Source organism: Schistocerca piceifrons, chromosome 2, assembly GCF_021461385.2.
Source record: "Schistocerca piceifrons isolate TAMUIC-IGC-003096 chromosome 2, iqSchPice1.1, whole genome shotgun sequence".
Lineage (NCBI taxonomy): Eukaryota > Metazoa > Arthropoda > Insecta > Orthoptera > Acrididae > Schistocerca > Schistocerca piceifrons.
In genome coordinates, this window is record NC_060139.1 from 506,268,558 (window position 1) to 506,277,104 (window position 8,547).

Consider the following 8,547-nt stretch of genomic DNA (forward strand, 5'->3'; position numbering starts at 1 on the left):
CATAGTGCTTAGAGCCATTTGAACCATTTTTTGTAACATTAAGACTTTAATAGTGTTACAACTTGCTTCACAATATCTATCAACTCAACATTCCTTTTCCGATTGCTTTCTACTAGACAACGATGGAGATTTCAAAATAAAACGTGTAAGCTGATGATAGCTTCAATCTGAAATATATAAAAGTTCATTAAAAACCTTTCTTCTACGAGGGTTGTCCAGAAAGTAATACACCGCATTTTTATCTTCAACAATCCTTTATTGATCAGAATGAGAATTAAACACGTGAAAGAATGGTGTTTCATCTGCACCGTATTTCTCTACGTAATCTCCGTCCCATTCTACGGCCTTCCTCCAGCACGAAACAAGGGCGTGTACGCGCTGTCGGTACCAATCCTTGTCCCGGTGATTCACTGTGTGAATCAGCTCCTCATTGTCCTCAAAATGTCTTCAATGAATGGCCTCCTTTAATGGACCAAACAAGTGTAAGTCCTGAATGGTGGGCTCCATGTGGTTCCCAAGTCGTGCAGCGACCGTAAACCATAAAATTACCAAATATGCTGCAACCAGTCGCAAAATCATGTTTTATTTATGCACTATCGATTTGCAAAAGTGAATAAATAAAACATGATTTTGAGACTGGTTGCTGCATATTTGGCAATTTTAAGTGTAAGTCCGATGGGGCTAGGTCAGGGCTGTCAGGTGTGACAGCCATGGATGGACTTCCCGACCGCTGCAAATCGTGGAGCTCCGCCGAACCGTCTTCTGATGACCTCACCCTCCGTGCCCAGCGACTAACTGTACTGCTATCGACAACAGATGCTCCATAGACTTTGCACAAGCGTTTGTGAATATTGTCCACAGTTTCTTTCTCTGCAGTGAGAAATTAAATGACAGCACTTTGCTTGTAACGGACATCACCTACAGACGCCATTTTAAAATATCCTGCAGCTACGCTATCTATCGGAAGTGACGGAAACTTGGCGCACTCACTCAGGAGACTTCAAATAATACTTACGTAATGTTCCGAATTCATAGCATTGTTTTCGGCTGAGTAAAAAAAATGCGGTGCATTATTTTCTGGGCAATCCGCATACATACCTGTAGTGTTATTAATACAATCTTCCACTTTTTTCGTCTCTTTCTCTCAATAAAACGTCACACAACTTTCTTCACACGTTTCGTAGTGTTTCCAGATCTGTGAGGGCTTTTCGTGAGTCGTGCTTGGCTAACTCACTCGATAGAGCTCTAACCTCAGGAAGCAAACGTCCCAGATTCGAACCGTGCCCCGGCATACAATTTTAAATTAACTTACCAGGAAGTTTCCTTAGCGTTCTTCGAACCACTGTCTTCGCATTACTATCGCCCAGTCCTGTAATTCACAATACACAGATCCCGCCACTGTCAGTAAGAATGATGCCAGGCGGCTGACTAGATAGTTGTCGTCCGTGTAGGGGGACGGGTTATTTAGCCATCCTCCTAGACCCTGCTGTGACGGCTACGGCTCCGTCTACGGCCGGCTTGGCCTAATTAAGGCAGCTCGCTAATTACGCTTTTGTCGCCGGCACGTCGTGTTACGTCGGACGGCGTCGTGTCTGCCCGCCGTGAACCGCTGGCGACGCCAAGGGAGTCCCCTCACACACGGCGTTGGAGGCCGGTTCCCAACGGCGTGCACCTCTTTCGGCGACCTCCGGCGTACCCGATGGCAGCAAATCTGCACCGGACCAGCGAGTGCAAAATGAGCGGATGGTCGGGACGTTTAGGTTACGTACCGTTACACCGCGGTCTTTGGAAAATCATTTCGGACGGGGAAACTGAATTGTGGGGACAGGTCATGGGGTGGAAGGGGGGGGGGGGTGGAAGGAGACTCCTGGCTTTGTACCACGCTTCGATCCTTGAAACATGTTATACGTCTAGCGCTTGATGAAACAACAGAAATTTGCTAGACAATTGGTAAACAGGAATCAACAATTTAAAAATACTTGCCTTGATTCTATTATCTGATATGGCTGAACCAGTAGTAAGATTTCTAGTTTATTTTTGGTTATCAAGGAAGGTAATGTAAGCTGCGTTTTCATTCGGTGTATCATACTCCTGTCTGTATAGTGGATATTTTTCAAACAGCTGTTTTCAATAGTCGATATGATACGCTATAGAGGTTCTGACAATAAGCAATGTGATCTTTGGTTTGGTAGTAGCATTATCGTTGTTATAGAATTGTAAGAGAAGCTACTGAGTGAGTCGGGTATTGGACACACTACAAAGTGGTTTGGGAATAGCTTTCAGAGCACAGGCATAGAGACACATAGGATGTTGAATTTTGTAAATATGATGTGGTAACGATTAATTTGATAAGTGAAGATTTCCAGGTACTGTTGTCACTGCACTGCTTGCTTGCGTGTAATTTATGATGTGGCTAGAGACGGAAAGGTTTAGAATGATTTTTCTTTATTGGTTTGGATTAGTTAGTTTCATTGTTCGGAGATGATAATGTAATCCGTTAAGATGGCTCGCATTCAGAAGTTATATAGATTTATCACGCCTTTACCATTTAAATAATTTAAAAATAATATTTGTCATAAAGAGGGTAATTTTTGTAAAGATCATTGTCATTGTTAAAAACTGAGTTTTCAGTATTTATAATATAATTTTTAAAGATTTGTTTCCTTTTCAATTATTTGGCAAGTTTTAAGGCTATCACTATCTCCTTACGAAAATCTATTTTCTGATTATGTGTTTCTTCATTTCACTGAGCGGGACGCAGTGGTTAAGACTCAAGCGTAACCAGCTTAGCATAGCTGCCTGTACTTACATTGGACTTCACAACGCTTTCCTTCTTTCCTTTAGCTGACTTCGCGCAGTACTGAGTTTTCGTTGTCACAGGTAATATCATTCATAGTTAGGTGTTACATTTCAAAATTAATGTTAGGGTCACGTTAGATAAAGTTCACTACAGATCACATTTCTTACGCTGACAGTTTTGTTCTCACGGTGCAGTGTGACATTTACGCGTGTATCATGCAGTGTTTGGAAATTTGTTCAGTCAGCTTGCGTTCGTAAAATTACAGGGCGTTTGCAGACAAATATTTTGGGTTATTTATTCCTTTGAAATTCTTTCTGTAATTTAATGTACCATTTTTACTCTGTTAGTCCTGTGTGTTGAAACTGCATGTCACGTAGCGTTACATCTTGCATTGTAGCACTGTTAAGTGTCCTCCACAATATAGAACTTCACACGACAGCCTCTGTATTAACTAAAATGCAGTTTCAGATAGTTTGGCGACTCGTCTTTATCAGATAGCGTTTCGTAATTACACCACTTCTGTTGCTTAGACGACAAAAAAGACATACGAAGATAGGAAACCAGTCCTGCTATAGTTCACAACATGCAAACATTTTAATTCAGAGAAGTTGTACAGTTTCAGAACATAACGTTCATAATCAAATGCGTCTATTGTTAGTTATTGTGCGCTAAACGTTATATTTTAGAAGATGAGACAATAAAGGCAGTGGTCTGAAAACTATTGCTTTCCACGTGTTCAAATTTATGCAGCTGCGGACTCACAATGCTCCAGTCTATGTGAGTGAACTAAATATATTCAGAAGCACCATTAGATGTGTTACCTGCCTAATTAAAGAGTTAGTTTCATTATATCTCTTAAGGGAAATGCAGAGATTATTAATTTGGAAAGGACGTGTCCTATATTTTTTCCCAACTTGGTCCCATAGACTTTTAGTACCCGTTACCAGAGATCATGACGTCGACAGGACATTACATTGTGATAGTTTTCCCTTTCACTTGAATCTGGTGCCCATTTGTATTTCTTAGGAAACCTTGACACTGATTTACTTTGATCGCCTTTTTTACATTTTTCTCTTTCCGTGATTGTTTCTAACGTTCTGGCATATTTTTCCATCCTGATTTCATAGTCTTTCCATCAGAATATGTCCTCACTTACATTAAGATTGTTTTCACAGAAAAAAAAGTTTGAAGTAAAGACTCTTTCATCAATATAAGCGGTACTAGGCGTTACACTCTATCTTTGTGTGAGTCATTACAGAACATGACAGGACACACTCTCATTAACAATTAGAGAACGCTAGGTGGACACACACTCTGGAGTTTTTGTTACTTAAATAAAGAAAAAAAGAACGTTATATGGTAAGATTATTTTACTTCCTTCTGATCTGTGATATTACCTGCAGACCTGTGCGTTGAAGCGTTTAACCGCGTTCTTTCTGATATTCATTGTGATATATCCGGCACCATGGAGACATCTACTAGGGAAACAAGTAGTCACAATGTCACAAGTTTATTTCTCGAATATCAGTGTATTATGGAAATAAAGTTCCTTTAAGCCATAAATTAAACAAAGTTCTTCCACAAGCGAAAAATAAACAGTAATTCTATAATGGCAAACAAAATTAAAGTTACTGGAACAAACCCACAACAAAGTTCCTCAACGTGTGAATATAAGTAGTTGATAAGAGAGACGACAACACTTTAAAGGTGAACAAAATCATGAAGTCTGAATAAAGCTCAACGTAAAACAAGTTCCTTAATTCTTGGCTTTGAAATTAAATAAAGTCTCCACTCTAGCTTAAGACCAAGAAGCAAACACTTTCAAAATATCTTCTAGCCGTACTTCGCAAGAGAAGTTCCGACCGTGAAACAGTATGGAAAATTTCTACGTCCGGCGAGGTTAAAAACACGAAGTAAGATCTTGGCACTACTTGTCGGTGAAGAAAAAACAGTAGAAGTTATACCAAGCGACAGCTAGCACGTCGCCGATCACATTCAGAGTCCAGACGGAGGAGGCGGCATACTATCCTGGAAGATGGTGGTGAAGTCCATAGCAAGACGTTGCTGGAGTTTTGTTATCAGTTGCTCGCTGCGATGGAACTGTCTTGCTAACTGCTCTGGTGTAAATAGCTGCCCCGCGGAAGGATACGTGCGGGCCTATTTTCGGCACGTGACACTGCGCAAGCAGGAAGAGATGCGGTACGCCAACGATCTCTTCCGTCGCCGTGCACGCTGCCTGGTGACCTGGCCAGAACGCTGTTGTCGCCACTTGCTGGTAAGACCGCAGAGATCCGGAACTCAGATTTCCCGCAGCGTCCTTTCCACAAGGGCGAAGCTCGTGGCAACCCAGACAACTTAGACGTTGTGCGTGGTGCCGTCGGCGCCTGATGTTTACGGCGCCACAGCATACTGCATAGCCAGTTTAACCAACAAACAGGATGAAATTACAAAATAGTGACGCAGTGTAAAGCACTGTCAATACGTGAACTCCCATTTGCAAGCTTAAGGTACAAATAATTATGTTAAGCCAGCAATTCATCATGATACTACTGAACAACAACGATACCAATAATTGTGCTCGATGGGGAAGGTAGTTAAAAAGGCGAGCTATACTGGCATAAGAAGGTCATAAGACAGACTGCAGACGCCTAATGACAAAACATAATGCATCACACAGTTCATAACGCCAACTCGACAACACGTCATACCATACTACGTCTCGCAGTGCTGAATTCACACACAGACCGCACTCAATCCAAACATTCTATTTTCATTACGGATGACACCATATTTGCTCATAGGTAATTTTATTTCAAATCAGCCAGTGAGTGTGTAACATTTTGTATTATGAAACACATCACACACTTCTCTCTGACGATTCTGGCAACGTTCTTTCCGAATCGAAACTTTAAATAAACATAATCGAAAAAATAAATACTGTATCACATGTCATCATAGTTTTTCTGAGAGATTCACGTTTTCTGTTACATTATTTTGTTATGATTGGATCAACGTTTCGCTTCTGTAAATGAATCTTGCTTCTATGTTTGTGGTGCTCTGATCAGCTGTAAGCATTGTTCTCACAGTTCACTTACGTAATTTTCTATTTCATCGAGTGAATCTTTTTCGTTTCCACTATGTATGAACCGGAATTACCACGTAAAAGTTTTGCTAGCATGCCGCAGTTAATTTAGCCGTTGCATTTCCCCGTATTATCCATCCTTGGCTTGTATACTATGTGTTTAGAAAGTAGTAAGTTTCTGGAAGAATGCGTTTTCTTTTAACCCCTGACGGCGCTCCTCATTCCAGGAAACATAAATCTGAATGCAGGGACTGGACAGTACGCCAGAGTAAAGGCTAAAGAAAAATGAGGACCTTAGTTTCTGGGATCGTATATCGCCTTTTTCTTGCTTTATAGCTACAAATAACTACTTAGGAATAAACAGATCTTTACACAAGCCAAGCACTGAAAACAAATAAGGACTAAATGTTACTAATTCTTTTTAGCATCTGAGCCACCTACATCAACACGAATGGGAAGTGATGGTTTCTGTAGACCAACGGTTACAAATCAAATTTTTCGTTAGGATTCTGTGGTTACCTCGAACTTTATAAGTAATATGTGAATCTGCATATGTTGCTTGGTTATGTGGTGTTACAATCAACCTCTCACTAGAACCTCATGTTAATATAGACAGGGGCAGGACGACGTGATGAATCGATCGGCAGTTTTCTAGTACGGTACCAATAATAACATACAGGAAGTGTGGCTAAGTGCATGAAGTTCAAACAACTGTTGTAAGATGACTATAACGTGTAATGAACACTACGACACACTGTACGAAGATCAATCGCAGTGGGTGTCCTGAATCTGTCGGGAAAACGTAAATAAGTCTTTGATATAACTTAAGTGCCAGTAGAGCGTGCTATTCGAATGATATTTAGAACAAAGTTTGCTCCCGACTCACTAAATTCTTCATTCAGCCGAAAAAGACAAATATGAGTGAATAACTAACAAAATATTTAAACGAATTACGTTTGTTTCATAAACGTAATTAAACAGCACACGCGGTTAACAGAACTGCAAGACTCGAGCTCACTGCATAAGCAAAGAGAAGTTTGTAGCTCAAACACGCTGCATGTTTTGCTTCAGTTCGTGTTCCTCACAAACTGAATTTTGCCGGCTGCAGACAATATTATCTTTTTCAGAGAGGTATTCGCGGTATTTGAATAAAACGAAAACAAAGCTCGCCGCTGTCACATGACACGGCCACCAGAGCTCGGCGAAAAATAAATTTCAATCACAATAGAGGCACTGCACGAATATTGCAATAACCAAAATTTAATACAGATTTATAACTCTTTCGATTATATTTATCATTGCACGTGCGGGAAAACTCTTGGGTGAATTCTATACTGGCGAAATACATAGAAACACCAGCTGAGCTATCGTTGCAAATTCTCAGGCAGCTCACATTTTCTCGGCTGAGTGCTGCGAACATTCAACGAAGATACAGACGTGTATAAAATGTTCCACTAGTGTTACGGTGTTGGCGCTAGAAATATTCACGTTAATTGTTTCATTACTATATTTAGTGCCGGCCGGAGTGGCCGTGCGGTTCTAGGCGCTACAGTCTGGAACCGAGCGACCGCTACGGTCGCAGGTTCGAATCCTGCCTCGGGCGTGGGTGTGTGTGACGTCCTTAGGTTAGTTAGGTTTAATTAGTTCTAAGTTCTAGGCGACTGATGACCTCAGAACTTAAGTCGCATAGTGCTCAGAGCCATTTGAGATACTATATTTAGTCAGAAAATGGCGATCCCGATTCTGCCAACTTCACATGCGTAGGAGCTGATAATTTGTAATGGCGTGATATCCTACAGGAGAGCAAAGTTGTGAACAGACCACCCAGGTAAAACAGCAACAAAGAAAATATTTCTTGGCTTCCAGGCTGGGTGGGAAATCCATTCATTTGAAGTTGGTATGGACGGCTTGCATGTCAATTCCACCAGCCATTTTCTCAAGGAACTCTTTCGTGGAACTTGTTGCACGCTTTCCAATGCTAGAAAAGACTATCGAGGTGACTAAGAATGGAATCCAGGGTTTTCATAGCAGTTAGTAGGAACTACACTCGGTAGGCTTTGGAGAAAGCCAGTTTCAGTAGTGCTGCGTCATGGTGGGCTAGGCATTGGGAACTAAGAGTGTGGATTGATAACGTTTGGCAGCAAAACATACTCTTCACTGTTATTACTATCACAATTTTCACTGGGTTCTGTGTTGTGGTCCAAAGATATTGGAGATTATTTTTATTTTCTCAGAAAAGAATTTCGTTCCCTGTTCTGCCCTGATCATTCAGAGGCCAGAAAATATGTACACCTGTACTCCACGATTCACCTTATGTCCAGTCGTAAAAGGTTCCTGGGAGAGCAGTTGCTCGTAAGCTTTCGTGTGAGCTGGAATATCTAGATTTCCATAATTGGTTTATCCTCGAAATATATGTAGGAAGAAACAATAAAACAATGGTTCAAATGGCTCTGAGCACTATGGGACTTAACTTCTGAGGTCATCAGTCCCCTAGAACTTAGAACTACTTAAACCTAACTAACCTAAGGACATCACACACATCCATGCCCGAGACAGGATTCGAACCTGCGACCGTAGCAGTCGCGCGGTTCCAGACTGTAGCGCCTAGAGCCGCTCTGCCGCCCCGGCCGGCAAGAAACAGTATGTTGTGGTTAAAATCATAATC